This window comes from Phascolarctos cinereus, unplaced genomic scaffold (assembly GCF_003287225.1).
Source record: "Phascolarctos cinereus isolate Bilbo 61053 unplaced genomic scaffold, phaCin_HiC Scaffold_4;HRSCAF=312, whole genome shotgun sequence".
NCBI classification, from domain to species: domain Eukaryota; kingdom Metazoa; phylum Chordata; class Mammalia; order Diprotodontia; family Phascolarctidae; genus Phascolarctos; species Phascolarctos cinereus.
Genome location: NW_027555847.1, coordinates 665603038 through 665623466, shown reverse-complemented (window position 1 = coordinate 665623466; position 20429 = coordinate 665603038). Strand labels below are relative to the sequence as shown.

The 20429-nt window shown below is 43.8% G+C and overlaps 1 long non-coding RNA gene across 1 annotated transcript in view; it reads right to left on the bottom strand.

Moving 5' to 3' along the window:
- Window positions 1–10741: 10741 nt before the first annotated feature.
- The window catches only part of LOC144457088 (uncharacterized), a 29026-nt gene continuing 19338 nt past the window's right edge, over window positions 10742–20429 (bottom strand). Inside the window, exon 2 of the long non-coding RNA XR_013486416.1 lies at window positions 10742–12722. This is a non-coding gene — a long non-coding RNA (uncharacterized LOC144457088). The remainder of the gene's footprint in view (window positions 12723–20429) is intronic.

Below are 20429 nucleotides of genomic sequence, written 5' to 3'. Positions count from 1 at the left end.
GGGGAAGTGTCGGAGGGCGTGGAGGCGGGGTTTTGGTATCTGCGCCTGCGCAGTAACGTGAGTGGGAAACGAGGAGCCGAGAGCCATCTCAATTCCTGGCACAGCCTGGCTGTTTGGACGTTTAAATCTAGGCGAGGGGAAGGGGGGTCCAAGGTGAGCAGTGGGCATGCGTGGCAGAGTGGCTTGCGTTCTAGCTCTCCGGTTAGGAAGACCTGGGTTCAAATGTCACCCTTGACTCTTAAAATAACGGCATTTATATAGCGCTTTAAAATTTGTAAAGTCATGGGCATCTAGGGGGCGTAGTAGGTAGAGCTCTGGCCTTGGAGTCAGGAGGACATGAGTTCGAATTCGACCTTACACAGTTGAGATTTACTAGCTGTATGAGCCCGGCAAGTCACTTAACGCCGATTGCCTCACCAAAAAGCCAAACGGGGAAAAAAAAAAAGGAATCCCTTTATCTTCACTCCCTTCTCCTATTTAATTTTTTTTTTTTAGGTAATTGTGGTTAAGTGACATGCCCAGGGTCACACAGCTAGTAAATGTCAAGTGTTTGGTCTGAGGCCACATTTGAACTCAGGTCCTCCTGACTTCAAAGCCAGTCCTCTATCCACTGCACCATCTAACTGCCCCTCATATTTGATATTCTTTAGGAGATTGCTATAACGTTGCTGAATTTGGAGTCAAGAGAATTAGATTGAGGCTGTTTGACAACTTCCTGAACCTTAGCTTCCACATCTGAAAAATGAATCTCCCACTAAAGTGGAGATAGGTTTTCCCATTTGATCAAATGTGTGCAACTAGGGCTTATCCTCACTGGTTTCCTTATCTGTAAAATAGAGATGATGATAAGAATACCTAGGGTGGTGTAAGGACAGTCTCAGAGTTGGAACAACCTGGGTTTAAGTCCTACCTGACACACCCAGACTGTGTGCTCCTGGGCAAGTCACTTCTTAACTCATCAAGCAGTTCTCTAAGACTATTAGTTATAAAGGAGTTGAAGGTATCAGCAGAGAGTGTCCACACTGGAAAGTACCTATACAGGTGAAATCACAGGTTTCCACCTCCACCCCCCCCAATACCTCCACTTCTATAAGTTGTTGAAAAGCATTCTGTAAACACCAATTATTATTATTATGAATGACAGAGCAGCTGTTAGATTTTTTTTTCTGCACTGGAACCATAAACATCCAACGATAGCCTATGGCATAATACTTTATACATCATTTCCCTTCCCAAAACTGTTCCGCTTGACCCCTCCCTCACACCAAATTCAAGGTGATAAGAGAATTCCAGAAGTGAGAAGACATTTAGTCTACCCCATAACTGCATACGAATCTACCATATTGCTGACAAGTCATCACTTTTGTAGGAATATCTTCTGGGCAATTGCTAAAAATCTATCTCTCCAACTTCACTTCCACCCATTTGTCAACCTTAAAGAGGTTTGGTCTAAAAGAAACAAACAGAATCAAGTTGCATATGTGCTATTTATTTTCTTTAAGCCAGAGAACCAATGCATGCATGAGAGGTCAGAATAATTCTGAACACAAAGAAATGATATTTTGAAGGGGGCTTTTATGCACAGCAAACCACCCCCCTTCCTTGCTGACTCACGATTCCTTCGTCAGACAATATTATAGTCTCCATATGTGTCAGCCATAACCCGGAAAAACCAGGCATGTCTTCATAGGACAGAATCCATAAAGCAGTAAGATAAGAGAGGTGCCAGAGTGTCAACTGAAATTATAGTTCCAGGAGGATGCCAGGATGTCTGGGTTTCTTCTATCACAAACATAACCTAACAGTGCTCATAAACAGTAAGGAAAGAAGCGTACCATTATTCAAGATAGTGTCTTTAATAAAGGAGAGTCATAAAATAATATGATAAGGGAAATGTCTGGTAGGCCTGGTCCTTGTCAGAAGAATGTTCTCAGTCAGCTAAACCCAGAAGGAGAGCTTCAGATTCACCCAGAGAGCACACACAGCATGTCTGTTATGCCAACCGGGGTGCCTTTTCTGACTGGTTAGTCCAGGTTGTGGCCCTCTTTGAGTACTGGGGGTGGTGCTCAAATGATCCTCACATCGTAAATTGTCTCTTCTACGTGAGAACCCTTCAAAGAAATACTCAAAGACAAGAAGCAGCTATACTCCACCCCTTTCCAAAGCCTCCTCTTCTACAGACTAACAGAAACTCAATTTTAAAAGGTATTCTCAGGTTATGAGAGTGGGCCCACTCCCTTCCCCCAGTCAGGTGATTGTATTGGACCTGTTTGACACCTTTCTAAACCTCAGTTTCCACATTTGCAAAATGGCTCTACACTAAAGTAGTCCTGCACCTAAGGACTTCATTTTAATTTTTAATTAAAGTCCTCATTATGGCATGGAGTTGTCCCTGAGCACTCCAAGTCTGTGCCTGCATAGTCCAAGTTCTGGAAGGTTTGGACCGTTGGGAAGGTTACAGGTGCGGACTGGTAACAGTTGATGTGAAGAGGCTTAGAAGGAGGTAATTTTCTTTTTATTCACAACAACTCAAGACAATGTCTACTGAGGCAGAGGTTCTCAAACTTGTTTTATCCCTGGCACAGTATTATTTGCTACGTAGAGTTGCAGTGTATTAAGTTTGTTTGTAACACTATGAAAAAGAAGACTGGACTGCATAGTTTCTTTCAATAAGAGCAACTGAGCATTTGTTTTGTTTTGGTTTTTGAGACTGGATTTCCTTTGCTTGTCCAGGCCGGAAGTGCATTGGTCACTTATGGATCTGATCCCGATAATGATTGGCCCAGACGCTTTAACTCCTCTCTTTTTCCAATATGAGGGAGTTTGCCCTTCCTTTGGCATCCTGGTGGCCCTGGCTTAGCATGGGCACCCTGCTATCCCAACCTATGGAAGCTCAGAACTCTTGAGCTCAAGCCATCCACCAGTCTCAGCCTCCCCACTAGTAGGAATGTCAGGTGTATTAGCACACCTTTGTCCTTTGCAAGATCAAAGTCTGATGTGTTGGATATTAGTATAGGCAAATTTTTATTTTGTGAATAAATACTATTCTGCTATCCATAAATCGACATCAGGCAAGATAATGTATTGTCTTATCTGCAGTAAAGTACCGTCCAAACCTTCCCAGCACACCTGTACTGAGGTGTGAAGGGAAGTGTGAATAGTAGTCTGGAGGGAACACACAAACCTTTTAAATCAGGGATCCTTGAGGTGTTATGAGTATAAGATAGACTACTTCCCTCATGGAGCCATTTTGAGAAAAGTGCTTTCTAATCCACCAAGTGGAGAGCCTGGCAGTATTAGTAATGGTATTCACTCAACATCCGTAGTCATATACAAGGATGAAGCTAAGTAAGAGATTTTCGCCTATACTCCCATGAGCTCATTCTTTTCCTTCCCTCTGGTCTGAGTTCACTGACATCACCTGGAGAAAGATACGTGGATCCCCCATTCCATGTGAATTCCTTCCTAGAGCTGGGAAAGGAAAGGCCCAGGTCTGTGATTCCATATTATGCTTTCCACGAAACCAGGAGCTAGAGTACCTTCAAGAGACTAGGGACTTAGGGGCTCCCACTGGAGGCTGAGCTGGCCCAGAGCAGAAGATGATTGATCTAGGACAAATCCTGGAAAGCTCTGGTGGCTGGGCCTAGGATCTGGAGGTGGGACCAGCAGAATGTGGTGCCAGCCTCCAATGCTTCTCCTCCTCTGTTTCTCTGGCTGGTTGCCAAGCTGATCCCAGTAAATTTCAAACCCATATCCTTTCCCTGAACCCTCTCCAAACTCCTTAGATCACTTCCTAGATTCAGGAAGGCCTGAGTTCAAATCTAGCCTCAGATACTACTAGCTGTGCGACCCTAGATAAGTTATTTAATTTCTGCCTACTTCAGTTTCCTCAACTGTAAGATGGAGATAATAATAACACCTACTTCCCAGAGCTGTTGTGAAGATCAAATGAGATCATATTGGTAAAGTGGCACAGAGCCTCGCACACAGCAGGTGCTTAATAAATGCTGGCTCCTTTCCTCTTCCCTTTCCCCTCCTCTCCCTCTGGCTGAGAAGGAATGGAGGGCAGGAAGATCAGCAGGTGATCTCTGACTTTTCTACAGCTGCCTTTCTATTGAATGAGTCACATAGTCATTAAAATGTGAATTGTCTAAGTCCTAGGAATGAAGTGTATCTGTCCTGGGAGGGTTTCCTAAAGCAGAGCAGGGGCTCAGAACAAAGAGAAAAGATTTTAAACTATTTTTGTAATTTTTCAGCAACCTCCAGGTCATATAATAATAATAATAATAATAGAAACAACAATTATGATGATGATGAATAGTTTAAGATTTATATAGCGCCTACTACGTGCCTGACACTATGCTAAGCACTTTACAAATACTATCACGTTTGATCCTGACACAACTCTGGGAGGGAGGCGCTGTTATTGTTCCCATTGTACAAATGGGGAAATTGAGGCAAGCAGAGGTTAAGTGACTTTCCCAGGATCCCACTGCTGTTAAGTGTTGGAGACAATTTGAATTCAGGTTTTGCTGACTTCAGGCTCTGTGCACTATGGCGCCCCTAGGTGTCCCCATCATATCCCTAGATCTCTAGCTCTAGAACTTTTAGATAGAAGTGGGAGCCAGGCAAGCTCATCTGCGGTTGGGAGAACTCAGAATTTGGGAAGGAAGAGTGACTGGGAGTGTATTAGTGAGCAATAAGAGACTGAATGAAGCCTTTGGGAAAATCGGGGCTGCCTTTGGAAGGAAGGAAGGAAGGAAGGAACAAATGATGGAAGGAATGAAGGGAAGTAGGAGGGAAGAAGGAAAAGGGGGGAAGGAAGAAAAGGAGAGAAGACAGGGAGGAAAAAAGAAGGAAAGAAAGGAGGAAGGAGGGAAAGAGGGAAGGAAGGAAGGAACGAACAAAGGATGGAATGAAGATAAGGAAAGAAGGAAAAAAGGAAGGAAGAAAGGAGGGAAGGAAGGAAAGGAGGGAAAGAAAGAAGAAAAGAAAGGAGGGAGGAGGGGAAAGAGGAAAGAAAGGGAGGGAAAGAAATAAGAAAGAAGGGAAGAAAAGATGGAAGGGAGGAAAGGAAAAAAGGAGGGAGGGAGGGAAGGATGGAAGGGAGAAAAGAAAGGAGGAAGGAAAAAAGGAAGGGAGGGAGGGAGGAAGGAAAGAAAGGAGGAAGGAAGGGAAGGGACACCTGCCTGACATGCTAGAGACCTTCCTCCATTTCTCCTGACATGGCAAAGATACCAGTAGAGCACTCAGTCTATCCATCTGTCATCCCCCATCCTCACCACATGATCAATCCATCTTTTCTTCCTAACATACATTTTTCTGATGACATCTTTTAGTCCTGTTCTTCTTGGAAAACATTGATCATATATTGCCCCTTGCTCCATGTAATATTGGTTTCAGTACTTCAGAGACTGTTGCGCTCCACATCTCACCACCTTACAATATCAGAAGAATAATGGGTATGAAAGAGACATGCCTTTGTTTCCTGGAAAAGCCCAAGTCTTTGAGAGGAGCTTTGCAGTTTCCTAAAGGCAATCCAACTCTTTTCACATTTAATTCTGGGCTCAATTCATTGTTCATTAGTACCGTCTGGCCCAGATATAAATACCAATGGACAAATCCTATAGGTGGTCGGTCTGACTGCCTGTAACATTTCAAACATATACATTCTTTATCCATTTGGTTTTTTTCTATGTAGATGCTAAGACTCTCTCCCCCTTCCCCCCTTTTTTAAATGGATAACTACTCTTTTGAATGGTTATAGATATCTTCCAGAAGGTTCTGAAATATTCTGGACTTGATACCATCAGCACAATGCCATCTTCAAAGAGAAACATCTAAAAAACTTCACTCTCTCCAAAGTCACTAACGATCTCCTAACTCCAAATCTAACGGGTTTTTCTCAACCCAACAACATTGTACAACTTGTGCCTACTCAAAAATGATACTCCATCTTCATCTCCTTGTCTTTGCACTGACTGTCCCTCATGCTTGGAATGCTCTTCCTCCTCACCTCTAATTCAGCTCCCCTGGCTTCCATCAAGACTCAACTCAGGTTCCCTGTTCTGCCAAAGGCCTGGATATTGGCAGTGCCAAAGGCACATAGAGATGAGATGTAGTGTTGGGGGTGAAGGACAGAGAGGAGGCCAATTTGGCAGGATCACAGAATGTGGAAGGGGGGGATAATGTCCAATAGAGGCTGGAATGGTAGGTTGGGCCAAAGCTAGGCTGTGTGGAGTTTTAGAAGCCAAATAGAGGAATTTATATTTTAATTTAGAGGCAACATGAAGCACTGGAGTTAGCTGAGTAGGGGAGTCAAACACTTAAGGAAAATTACTTTGGCAGGAGTGAGTAGAATGGAGTGGTAAGAGGCTTGCAGCACTGAGCTCAATTAGGAGATTGTTATACTAATCTAGGTGAGAGGTGATGAGGATCTGAACTCCAGGGGCAGCTGTGTGAATGGAGAGGAGGAGTCAGATGTGAGAGATGTCATGAATGTAGAAATGGCAAGATTCAGCAAGTGATTGGCTATATGGGCTGAGGGAGAGTGAGGAGTCAAGGATGATGCCAAGATTAGGGACCTGAGACATTGGGAAGATGGCAGTGCCTTCAACAGAAATGTTGCTCTCCAAGAGGACCAATGACACCACAAGAGTGAGGACTTGCTTGTGAACTGGATGTGAGGCAAAGCTGTGCAAAGTCATTAGCCTCACTGTCTCCTCCAGTGGCAAGATAAAAGTCAAGGTGACTGGCAATGGCCCAGAACGCAGTAGGTTTCCCAGACCTCCCAGTTAAGATCTTAAGTTAAGATCTTTCCCAGTTTGTTTGAGGCAACACTCATTCAGTGATTAAGGGCTAGGTAAGAATTGAGACAAAAGTTGGCCTAGTTTGCCATCACGAAAGAATCAACAAAAATGGGGAAGCTGGGAGCAGTGGAGGTTTTAGGTCAGAGAAAGATAATTCAGTTTTCGAAATGTTGAATTTAAAATTCCTCCAGGATATCCAGTTTGAAATATCCAACACGCAATTAGTGATATGAGACTACAGCTCAGAGTACTGGACTGCTTATATTGGTCTGGGAGACATAACTATCGTAGAGATGATTGTTAAACCATAGGGGGGTGATGAGACTATAGAGAGAATATTGAGGGAGAAGAGTCTCAATAATCCATAAGCACAGTGGCTTCTAGTACTTTCTCCATCTTTCAGCCAGTAGCAAGGTGATAAAAATGTGGCCTATTGTAGAATATTGTTTCCAAAAACCTACCTGATACCTACTATTACCCCCATTGGAGATGCTGTCATTTCACGTGCAGATACTTCTCATAAAGATTTTGTAGAGATGGGAAAGTAGACCTACAGGTCAGTAGTTGATGTTTTTTTGGTTATTATTATTATTATTATTATTATTACTATTATTTTGGCTAGGCAATGGGGTTAAGTGACTTGCCCAGGGTCACACGGCTAGTGTTATATGTCTGAGGCTGGATTTGAACTCAGGTCCTCCTGAATCCAGTGCTGGTGCGTATACACAGCGCCACCTAGCTGTCCCCATTATTTTTTTCCAATATTGAAAAGAACTGAAATTTTTCCTACACCTTTGACATCTTCTTCAGATAGCCTGTGAATCACTCTCTCAATGCCCTTACAATGGCTTCAACTTCAGCGTCTTTTCCCCATTTTTGTTCTCTTCAGTCCCATTTCTATCTTCACTGTAAGCACATCTGGAACTATGATGAGAGAGCCCCAGTATGGTGGCTCTACTGTCCTTGGCAGTGAAATCTGTTTGTTATAAACATCTTTGCAGATATTTTCCATTTTCCTGAGGGATTTTTGTTTTTGGTCCTTCCATTTTCATCTTCCAAATGTCCTCAGGATGACTTTGCTTAGTTGGATCTTTGACCTCCTCCACGGCTTCTCTCTGCCTTATGAGGCAGTGCTTGTCATTATCAGCCATCAGTCTTCATAAGATTTCTACAAACCAGAGTGGCCTTTAGCTGTCCTCCCTTCCTACCTGGCAAGTAAGTCAAGTGTTTGCTGACTAAGGTACTTTTTAGAATGTTTTAGTCTCCTCGTTAATGGTGATTGATTTATATGTAGTAGACTTCTCCATAAAATGATGATGATTGTTGTTGAAGTCACTTCCACTGTCCTTACCCACTTTTCAATTGCTTGTTTAGATGGCTTAGGATCGAGTTGTTTCAATCAATTGCCTTTCTTTTTCCTCATTATTCTTTCAGATTTTGGCTAATTCTGACTCTTGGTCTGAGAATACAGTGTTCGGACTATACACAGACAAATTCAGTGTTCAGATTCCACATCAGTAATGAACCTCCTATTGGCTACTAAAATATAAACAATTTCATTTTTTGTGATGTCATTTGGTGCTCATTACAATTTTTTTATCGAAGAAGGTATTCATGGTGTGAAGGCCTGAGGTTTCTGGGGAGTCCCTAAGCTTTTGGCCTCTCTTATTCTCTCTTCCTCACCCATGTTTTCTGACATCTCTCAGCATCCTCACCTATTCCCTGCCATGTACTAGACACTTAAGAAGTGCTTGTTGGTGGATTGAAATCTAGGCTCTGAAGTTACTTTTCTGTGTTTCAGAACTTTCTACCTATATGACCTTGGACAAATCACTTGGTTTTTTTGTGTGTGTAATGAGGTAGTTAGATACAATGGTGTCTCAGGTTCCCTCCAGCTCTAAATCCTATGCTCCCATAATTCTCTGCCATAGGTCTGGGTGATAGAAATGGAGTGCAGTGACACCAGATGCCTTTCCCGCCAAAGGCCTGCCTCTCTCTCCAAGAGGAGGCACTGGACCAGAAACAGCCACATATGCCCCGCCCCTGTACACATGCACACATCCAATCTCCTCACCAGCAGCCTGGGCTGAGGCCACCTGCGTGGAGTCAGGTGTCAGACAGGCTAAAGTAAGGAGACACTGGGGGAGAGCTGCAGCCCAGTGCTCGGTGCTGTAACAGGAGCCAGGGGCCCTGCTCGGAGCTCGGCAGCAGAGCAGGTAAGAAAGGAAAGAGGAGGATGGAGTGGGCAGCGAGGGCCAGCTCTGTTGTGACCATGGGGATTTGGCCACCTTGTTGGGCCTTAGTCTCTTATCTCCTAAATGGGGTAGACACAGGAAGGAACCCTTTGCAGCCCAACTAATTAAGTGTGGTTAGATGGCCAGATGCTCTGAAGCCTACAGCATGCCCCGGGTTGGGGGTTTATTGTGGAGAGTTATTGCCACCTGGGTTCGTGGCTCGGGACCTGGGATGGATCTCTTTTTGTGGATCAAATATATGATACCAAGTCATCTTGACAGATGGCTTGGGTTGGGAAGCCTTTAATACTAGGAAGAGGGGTGGAGTAGAAACAGTGATGGGCCTCAAAGACTATTTACCAGCAACCAAGGACACCCCAAGAAGGGTCTTGCCTTGGAGCCAAGAAAAATGGGTATTCGATCCCTTTTCCTCCCCGATCCCTCCCCCAAAACCACAGAAACAGAAACTCAGAAGCAGACACAGACAGACCCAGAGGACACACACACACACACACACACACACACACACACACACACACACATACATACATGCTTTATAGCCTGCCACCTAACAAAGTAAAGATATGAAACATACAGTTAGCTCTTGGTGCTTTCTCTGTCACTCTTGTCATCTCAGTGCCCTCCTCCAAAAACCATTTCAACCACTGAGGGCCTAAGGTCATCATTAGCACCGTTACATTAAAGTCAACCTTTGGGCTCATGGAGGAAGGTTAGACCAAGCTTCCCAGGAAACACCTGTGTACTTCAGGGGAACCCCCCCCCAGCCACCTTTGCTGTCTAATCCATTCCTGTCTCTAACGATAGGGATTTCAGGGCAGATAGGAGGGGGAGGTGGTCCCTTGGAAAAGAGGAGATCTATTTGAGGACCTGATAGAGCCCCTTGTGTCCCTTTATAGAGGCAGCTCCTGGCTTTGCCTACAATCCCAGATCATAGGAGTACTTATCCTAAATGTCAGTATCTTCTGTTACCTACAATTTGTGTTCCCATGGATCTCAGCTTTCCAGGCCTCACTGCATAGGCAATGGCCTGTCTCCTTTGGGCATGGGGGCAGGTGTGTATGTTCAGTGATAGAAGACTGAAAGTCAGTTTCAGGCATGTTCCTCCCTAGGGGGAGGTCAGTTGGACAACAGTCCCATTGGGTTGCTAAGCACTAGGCTTAGCTACAGGGCTGCATAATGAGGATTTCCTAGAGGTGTCCCGATGAGACTGGTCAGGGCAGATGAGGTGGATGTGGCTTAAGCAGAGAACAGGACCTAAAAGCCTGGGACCTGAGAAGACAGTGAATGAGCCTCAGACCAGCAGTAAAGACACCTGGATCCTAATCCTAGCTCTGCCCTTGACTTGCAGTTTGACTCTGGGCAAGTCACTTTCCCGCTCTGGTCTCAGTTTTCCCATCTGTTTGATGGGACTAATAGTCCTTACCCTGCCTCACTCAAAGGGAGTTAGGGTGTGGGAATGCAGGATGTAGAACTAGAAGGAACCTTAGAGTGCAGCCTCTTCATTTTACACACAAGGGCACTGAGACTCAGAAAAAAAGTGACTTGTCCAAGGTCACACAGGGTACCCAGGTCTTCTGATTTTGAGACCTTTCCAATGTGTAATGACGGAAATGTCTCCTCTCTGAGTTCATGTGATGGGTACCTGCTGACAAGTACATATTTACCACAGCACAGAAATTATAGAGGTAAAAACCTAGGATTTATTATTATGCTCAGTCCCCAGAGAAAACCTAAACAATTACCAGGGTTCTAACAAGATGACTCATGGGAAAAATTACGTCAGAGTGACAGAGAAAGAATTCGTGTACATATTGCAATAAGTGTCTGGGGCAGGATTTGAACTCGTGTCTTCCTGATTCCAGGCCCAGGGCTCTATCTACTGCACCAGGTAGCTGCCCCCATAAACTTTGGCATCAACCTTGAAAAGTATAATAATAATAATAATATAACATTTATACATTGCTTTAAGGTTTGCAAAGTGCTTTACATAGGTTAACGCATCTGATCAGTGGGATAGCACATTAGAGAAACGCAAGGGGTTCTTCTCATTTCCAGACCCACATGGTGAGGCAAACATCCTCTTCATCAGGCATCAGGACTAGAAATTCCCAAATAGGAATGTATATTTTCATGTCGTTGTCACATAATTGCATATATCTGCATAATGGGATCCTCTACTCTCAAATAAGTTTCTGCATTGTGGAGGTATGGCAGAAAGAGCCCTGGAGGAGCAGAAGCCAGGGAACCTCCACGCTGGTGCCTGCTCTGCTCCTGACTGGATATTCAGCCTCAGACAAGTCATTTCCCTTCTCTAGGCCTCAGTTTCCCTCTTTGTAAGTGGAAGTTGTTAGACTCTGATATCCTAGGGCTTCTGAACATTTTCTTTCCTTTCTATCTGTGACATTCTTGCTGTGTCTCTTACCTCTTTTTTGTAGTTCTTATTTTTTTATTTTTTAAAATTAATTTATTTTTCAGTTTTCAACATTCACTTCCACAAGCTTTCGAGTTTTAAATTTTCTCCCCCTCCCTCCCCGCCTCCCTCCCCAAGATTCATGCAATATGATATAGGTTCTACATATACACTCCTGTTAAACATTTTCATTAGTCATGTTGTAAAGAATTAGAACCAATAGGAGGAACCACAAAAAAGAAGAAACAAAACAAAACAGAAGAAAAAAAAATAGCAAATAGTATGCTTCGATCTGCATTCAAACTTCATAGTTCCTTCTCTGGATGTGGATAGCATCTTCCATCATGAGACTTTTGGAGATGTCTTAGATCCTTGCATTGCTGAGAAGAGCTAAGTCCATCAAAGTTAGTCATCACACAACATGGCTGTTACTGTGTACAATGGTCTCCTGATTCTGCTCACTTCACTCAGCATCAGTCCATACAAGTCTTTCCAGGTTTTTCTGAAGTCTGCTTGCTCATCATTTCCTATATAGCACAATAGTATTCCATTACGTTCATATACCACAACTTGTTCAGTCATTCCCTAATTGACGGGCATCCCCTCAATTTCCAATTCTTTGCCACCACAGAAATAGCTACTATAAATATTTTTGTACATGTGGGTCCTTTCCCCATTTTTATGATCTCTTTGGGATACAGCCCTAGAAGTGATATCTCTTATCTTTGACTTAGGGTTTGAAGGGTGAGAGGTGGAGGGGTATTAGGCCAAACCCTTCACCCATTTGACAAACAAGTTAGGATTGTTTCATTCTTTTTATTTTTATCTCCAGTGTCTGTTACAGAGCCTGGCATGAAGTAGATACTTAATAAATGTTTGTTGATTTATTGTTTGACCAATTGGCCCAGAGCCCACCCCAACACCTCACCTGACTCCCCTCATACTCTCATCTCTCCCAGGTTCTCCTGGCAAAGTCAGAAGAGTCTGGCAGTAGCTATGAAGAGCCTTCGGGCCCGATTTAAGAAGACAGAGGTGAGTCTTAAGGGCCAGGATGGGAGCCCAGGAGATACCCACCAACTGTAGGTGATACTTCTCCCCAAGGAGTCTTTTACCTGAAGCATACCTGGAATTTCATCTCTCTGTATGACCATCCTGGGTCCCTGTTCCCAGAGAAAAGAACCTTGTCATGTTTTGGGCAAGGCAGGCACTCACCAGTGTCAGGGTCCTCGCCCTGGGGGAATTTGCAGCCTGGTCAGGGAAACAAGACACATGCAGGAACACAAAGAGAAAGCATGGCTTCAGAGAACTGATTGCCTATGAATGGCACAGAACGTGGGTGGCAGAGGAACTTGGGGCAGAGACAGAGTACTGGGACTAAGAGAAGGGATGGCCTCTTGGAGAAGCTAGGCCTTGATTTCCAATAGAATAAGAAGAGTAAGGCAGTGAAGTGCAGTGGGAAGAGCACTGAATTCACTTTGGTTTAAGTCCCAGCTCTGTCATTTGCTAGCTGTCTCACCCTGGGTAGGCCACTGCTCCATTCTCAGTTTTGGTCTCCTCATCTGGAAAATGGGATAATGCAAATACTTGCATTACGTCCTCCATGAGAGGGTTCCAAGGAAACTACCTTATAAACCTTAATACACTACAGAAATAGGAGTGAACCATTACAGTAAGAACAATGCAGGAAAAATTACTGTATCATATACAGAGAAAACAGCATGAGCAAAAGCAGGGAAGTAGACGGAAGCCTGGAATGTTTGGGGAAGGGTAAGGAGATGAGTCTGGTGGAAACAGAGAGTCCTCATGGGAGAGAAAGGAAAGAAGACACTAGAGAAGCATCCCATGCCTGAGAACCCTTAAATCCATGGAGGGCCCCTCCCAGGTGCTACTTATCACATGAAGCCTTTTCTGATCCCCCACAATGGTTAGCACTTCTTGCCACATATACCCCCAAAATTACTTTGTCTTTTACACACACACACATACACACACAGGGTGTCCCAAAAGTTTAGTTCAGAAAGCTTAGGATTTTACTGAAACTTTTGGGACAACCTGTGCTGTCTGTCTACTTATCTATGTACATGTTATCTCCAAGTAGAAAGTAAATTCCTTGAGGGAACCATGGTCATTTTTGTCTCTGCACATCCACTGCCCAGAACAATATGAAGCTGCTGGGTAGCACAGTGGATAGAGCACTGGACTTGGAGTCTGGAAGATCTGAGTTCAAATAATGACTCCAACATTTCCTGGCTATATGACCCTGGGCAAATGACTTAATCTCTACCTGAGTTTTCTCAGTTGTAAACCTCCCAGGGTTGTTGTGAGGCTCAAATGAGATAATACTATTTGTAAAGCACTTTGCAAATCTAAAAACAGTATATAAAAGCTATTATTATTACTATTTTTATTATTAATATTTTTATTATTAATATTATAATTATTATTATATAGTAGGCGCTTAACAAATGCTTGTTTAATGGAGAGTGAGGTTAGGAGACCCTGGCATGCCGGTTTTGGAGTTTGGGCTTTGCCCCATGGACATTGGAGAGTTGCTTAGCAGCATAGGAACAGGGAAGAGCTATGACTGGATTATGATATAAGAAAATGAATCTGGCTGCCGGGGGGGCTGGATGGAGGGAGGAGGCAGAAAGGCTGCCTGGTACATCACCCCCACAGTCTAGGCAAGAGATGGAGACTGGCAGTAGGAAAGGAGTGACCAGCAAAAATCTGTGTGACTGGGTGACTGACCAGCCTGGGCAGCGAGTAGTCTGGGATTACCTGAGGTTTCAGGTGCTAAAGTCATTAACAGGGAAGTTAAAACAACAAACAGGTCAGGAGGATGAGTTCTATTTTGGATATGTTGCATCAGAGGAGGCTATGGGACATCTTGGAAACAGGTAGTCACCGTGGAGGCTGAGGTTGAGGTTGAGGTTAGAGTCAGGGGGTGTGCTGGAGCCAGAGTGTAGAGGCTCTAGAGAGCTGGTTGTTAAATTTTCAGAGTGAGTATTTACATATTGGAAATTGGCAAATGCCATAAATCGGGGCTCTATTTATTGTTTTGTTGATTGTTTAGACTTAAAGAAGTGATGGAGAAAATGTTAATATTGCATATTATGCTTTAAAATGTGTCTTGCATTCATTTTCCCCCCAGAGAGCCAGCTGTTAAACATCTGCCAGCACACTCCTGAATGTAGAGTTGGAAGCTATGAAGCTGTGCTGTGGAAGCAGATAAGCTCCCTAGGGACAGAAAAACTCCACCCCCCTCTCCAGGTCAGACCTGTGGTCCACAGAGCCCAGAGTTCTCTTCCTGACAAAGCTACTCAAGGGCAAAATCTAGAATAGAGTGAGGCTAGGGGCCTGTGGTGAGACAACATGACACAGGCAAAGTGTTGTTGGTCAATCATTTTCAGTCTTGTCCAACTCTTTGTGATTCCATTTGGAGTTTTCTTGTCAAAGATACTGGAGTAGTTTGCCATTTCCTTCTCTATCTCATCTTACAGATGAGGAAAATGAGCAAACAAGGTTAAGTGACTTGCCCAGGGTCACCAGCTAATAAGTGTCTGAGGCCAGATTTGAACTCAGGAAGTCTTCCTGACTCCAGCCCTAGCATTCTATCCACTGCAAAATAGCTACCTTATGCACAATAGCATGGCATATATTAGAAAGAGTACTGGACTTCGAGTCAGACAGATATGGGCCCCTGTCCTGCCTCTGCCAATTCCTAGCTTTGCAATCTTGAGCAAGTCACTTAACATTTCTGAGCCTCAGTTTCCTCACCTGTAAAGTTAGAGAGCTGCATCAGATATTGGCTCAGGTCCCTTCCTGCTCTGACATTCTTTTCCTATTCTATTTGACCTTTGGGTTGAGGAAACAGAAACGTGTTTAAGAAGTAGATGACCCTAGTGGGATAGGGAGAAAAATGAGGGAGTTCAGTCAGTCCATAAACAAGCATTTATTAGATGCCTACTATTTGCCAGGTACTACGCTGGGGATAAAAAAAAAAAGGCAAAAAAAAATCAATAAACGTTTGTTGAGAACCTGTCACGGTTAGAACATTTTTCTGAGTGCTATGAGAAATTCAAATTTTAGTTTGAACTCAAGTCTGTTCTCAGAGAGCTCAAAGTCTAGTAGAGAGTATAAGACACAAGCACATATAACTATAGTACATAATATTGCATTATAATTCAATTTAACAAGCATTTAGCAAACGCCATCTACTGTAGTAGTATCTCTGGGAATACAAACACAAAAATTAAACAGTCCTTGCCCTCCAGGAGTGTATATTCTACTGGGGGAAAGTAATATATAAGCAAGTAAACATATACAAAGTGTACATAAAGTAATATATGGTGCAGAGGAAAGAACACTGGATTGGAAGTCAGAGGACCTGGGTTCAAATCCTGACTGTGTAGCCTTGGGCAAGTCACTTAACCTTTCTTGGCTTCAGTTTCTTTGTCTGTCAAAAAATGAATGGGCTAATTTGGGTGGCCTCAAAGGCCCTTCCAGCATTCAATCTGTGACTAGAATAGAGAATAATTTCAAGAGAGAAAGAATACTAATAACTGGGGGAAATCAGGAAAGGCCTCATGTAGGAGAGGGTGCCTTAATCATGCTCTGAAGGAACCTGGGGATTCTACAAGGATTACGGATATGGGGGACCACTTGGGGAAAGTCAGGGGGCAGGAGATGGGATGTTGTGTACCGGGCATAGCTAGCTAGCAGGCCAAGAAGGGGACTACTATGAAACAGAGATGCAAAGAAAAGGACTGTGTGAGATCTGAGTGGGAAGATCATTCCACCTAGGAGCATCTAGGAATTCTCCCTGGAGAAAATGGCCTTTGAGCTGGACATTAAAGGAAGAGTAGCTATCCAACAGGTAAAGAGAGGTAGGGAGAGTATCAAAGGTACAGGGACCACTGAGGGGCAAAGACGGGAAAGCCTAGAGGGGCTTGAAGGGATTGACTGGATCCTATTGGAGAAGAAAGACAAGATAACTTCTTAACTGTCTGTAGTCTGGCTTCACACCTCAGCATTCAACTGAAACTGCTGTCTCCAAAGTTACTAATGATCTCCTAACTGACAAATCTAATGACCTGTTCTCAATCCTCATCCTTCTTGATCGCTCTGCAGTCTTTGGCGCTGTCCATCACCCTCCCTCCCTGGACATTCTCTTCTCCCTAGGGTTCGGCATCGCTGCTCTCTCCCGGTTCTCCTCCTACCTATCTGACCCCTCCTCAGTCTCCTTTGATGGATGCTCACCCAGTCATGCCTGCTAATGGTAGATGTCTCCTAGTGCTCTGTCCTGAGCCCTCTTCTCTTCTTTCTCTATATTATTTCACTTGGTGTGAGCTCATCAGTTCCCATAGATTCAATGATCATCTTTATGCTGATGATTCTCATACTACTTATCCAGTAGATACTATATCTCTACTAACCTCCAGTCTCACATCTCCAGCTGTCTATTGGACATTTTAAACTAGAGGCTTAAACTTAAACTCAAAGTGTCCAAAACTGAACTCACTATCTTTCCCTCAACTTTCCCCTGCCTCCACCTTCTAGACTTCCCTATTACTGTTGAGGACACCACCATTCTCTCAGTCACCCAAGTGTCATCCTGCATTCCTCACTCTCTTTTTTTTTCTAATAATGTTTTGATTTAAAGGTATACTGTTCAGGTTGGATAGGTATGCATCTTTCTGTCAGCATCTAGAAGAAACTACTTCTAAGAGCCAGAGAATGTTTTATAAAGTGAAAGTGGATCTAATGCCCTTCTAAGACCCACTGACTGTGTCAAAGAGAAGGTGTGTTACTGATTAAGAATCTGTGTCTGCTGTTTAAAGGTTTTCATACCTGTGAATAAATTTTATACAGCTGAAAACCATTTGTACCTTGTGTTAGAAATTATGGTTTCCCCACAAGACTGGAATGCCTTCCCATTTATAACATATTCTCACCCAGTGTCTTAGAGAAGGAAGTATGGGCAGTGGTTTCCTTCATATTGCATGCAATTAAGAGAAAATGATTCCATTTTACCATAGGTAAGTCCCTGCCTCAGCTAGTTTTAAGGAGTTCATAGCCAAGATTATTTAATAACTATTTATTTCAAGTTTCCTTTGCAGATATTTAAACACATTCTGAGAAAACTATAGGTTTCACCAGACTGCCAAAGGGTTCCATGACAAAAATAGTTATGAACCCTTGCCTATAAAGGCTGTTGTCCTCACTCTCTCTCAGTCCACCATCATCAATATGTTGCTAAGGCCTGCCAATTTTGCTTTCATGACATTTTTCAAATACACCCCCCCTTCTTTCCTCTGACCCTGCCACCACCCTAGTACCCCCATCACTTCACACCTGTACTACTGCAATAGCCAGCTAGTTGATCTTCTTGCCACAAGTGTCTGCTTGCTCCAATCCATTCTCCACAAAGCTGTCAAAGTGACCTTCTTAAAGAGTAAATCTGACCATGTCACCTCCCCTGTTCAATAAACTTCAGTGGCTCCCTATCACCTCTAGGGTCAAGTATAAAACCTGTTTGTCGTTCAAAGTGCTTCATGATCTGCTCCCTATCTTTCTAGTCTTATTACACCTTACTACACCCCTCCCCCCTAAACATAATCTTGCAATCCAGTGACCCTGGCCTGCTCACTATTCCTCACACAATCCTCCTCTGGGCATTTTTACTGGCCATTCCTATGCCTAGAATTCTGTCCCTCCTCATCACCATCTCCTGGTTTCCCTGGCTTCCTTCAAGTCCCAGTTAAAATTCCATCTTCTACAAATCCTATTCTAATCCCTCTTAATTCTAGTGCCTTCCCTCTGTTGATTATTTCCTATTTATCCTGAGTATAGATTGCACATATTTGTCTGCATTGTCTTCCCCATTAAATGGTGAGCTATTCAAGAACAGGGACTGTCCTTTACCATTTTTGTACACCCAGGGCTCAGCTTAGTGCCTGATCCATAGTAGGTGCTTAATAAATGTTTATTGACTGACTGAAAGGTTGTATGGGGGAGAGTAGGGAAGAGTGCGGAAAAGGAAGTAGAAGAAAGCAAGCTAGGGCTGTGTTAGAACCAGGGAGGCTGGGTTTAGAGGCATCAGGCTTACCAGCTGGAGTGCCCTGTGCTTAAGGGGCAGAAGGGAATGAGGCTGGCTTCTTCAGACACCTCCTTAGGCTAAGATCCCACCTCATCCCTACCCTCTGTGCACCTGCTCCCCTACCTCTCTTGTTTCTGTGACAAAGGGAGTCAGGTTTGCTCTGCATTAAGCATCCCAGAGGAGGGAACCAGACACCAGTCAGGATGGGTGACTGCAGCTGCTCTAGGGGTGAGGGCTTGGGGCAATGGGTTTGGTGTCCGATCTCATTATCCTTATCAGAGAGCGTTTATCCTACTACTAATTGCCCCTGCGCTGGGTTGGGCGCAGGCTGGGTTGGGCTTCCCGTGGGAAGACTAGGGTCTCCTTTTCATCTGTACCAAGCTGGCTTTTCCTATCATTCCCTGCCTCTACTAAGTTCATTTTGTTCTCCTTTACCTTGATCATGTCCTTTCTTTTAGCTCCAGAATATTGTCCCTCTTTATAATTTTGCAACATTTAATTTTGACTTTGTGGTTGTTACTCTTTCCATTTCCACTTTCTGTCATTGTGTATATTGTTTTCCTGCTTCCGATAACTTCACTTTGTATCAGTTCATGTAAATCTATACATGCCTCTCCATTCAGTGCGCTCATCATTTCTTACAGCAAAATAATATTCCATTTCACCCATGTATCACAATTCGTTTAGTCATGAGGAAACACTTGTTAATGATGAACTGAACTCCCTTCCTTGGCCACAAAGATGATCCTCAGACATATTAGTTTTATAAAGCCCCTGTCTTTCCCCTTTCTATGCCTTTCAGCTCTACTTTCTCACCCTACTGATAGAATATCCTTCATTTTCCTATCCTTGCCCCCCCTCCCCTTCCATTCTCACTCATCCCTTCTCCATCCGCATGCCTTTACTGGTACTTTCTCTGGGCTCAGTGCTGAGTGAAGGGTACACCACAAGAAAGACGGTGATTAAAAAAAAAAGCCAGGGTCCTTGCCCTTGGGAAGCTCACAGTCAGGATGGAGAAACAAATTTCACATCCATCCTAAGTACAGTTAAGTGCGAAGTTTGGATGACAGAGACTTGAAGTATGGGAGGAATTTGGGGGATGGATCAGTGTGGACTTGGGGTGATCAGGGAAGTCTCCCTGAAGGAGGTGGGGTTTGAATGGACCCCAGGTGGCTGACGAGGGTTCGAAAAGACTGGAAGGAGGGAATGGTATATTCCAGACAGGGGGGACACTGGTGCACATGCAGTCCAAGGAAGACTGGGAGGAGATGGGCAAGGCTGAAACAAAAAGGGCGTAAGATGAAGGAGTGGGAGAGGAGAGCAGGCCCCTTGACTTTCATTTCCTCATCTGTGAAATGGGGTTAATGTTACTTGCCCTGGCTCACACACAAGGTTGTTGTGATGATTAAATGAGATAATGAATAGGCAATGATTTCTAGAGAGGCAGCAGAGAAGTAAAGAGAGAATTGGCCTCTGAGTCAGAAGAACTGGATTCAAGTCTCACCTCTGACACACTGGACTCAGTGTTCTAAATTACAAAGAAGGTGTAACCTGTGTTGGTGGAGGGAGTGTCCTTATCTGTAAAGATCAGGAATGCGCCTACACCATTGAAATCACCTGTCTAGCGCCTATTCCTAGAGAAATGTGACCTATAATTACCATAAAAAGTTGCAAGTGTACAGAAGGTGGGGAGGAACTCTCTGGAGCCCTCAAACACCATGTAGAAAAGTCGAGATTAAGGCCAGATATCGTAGCTGCCTCAGGTGTTTGAAAGGTGGTCGGGTAGAGAAAAGATTAGATTTATTTTGCTTCGATTTGGAGGGCAGCCCTAGGTGCAGCAGAAGGAAATTGAAAGA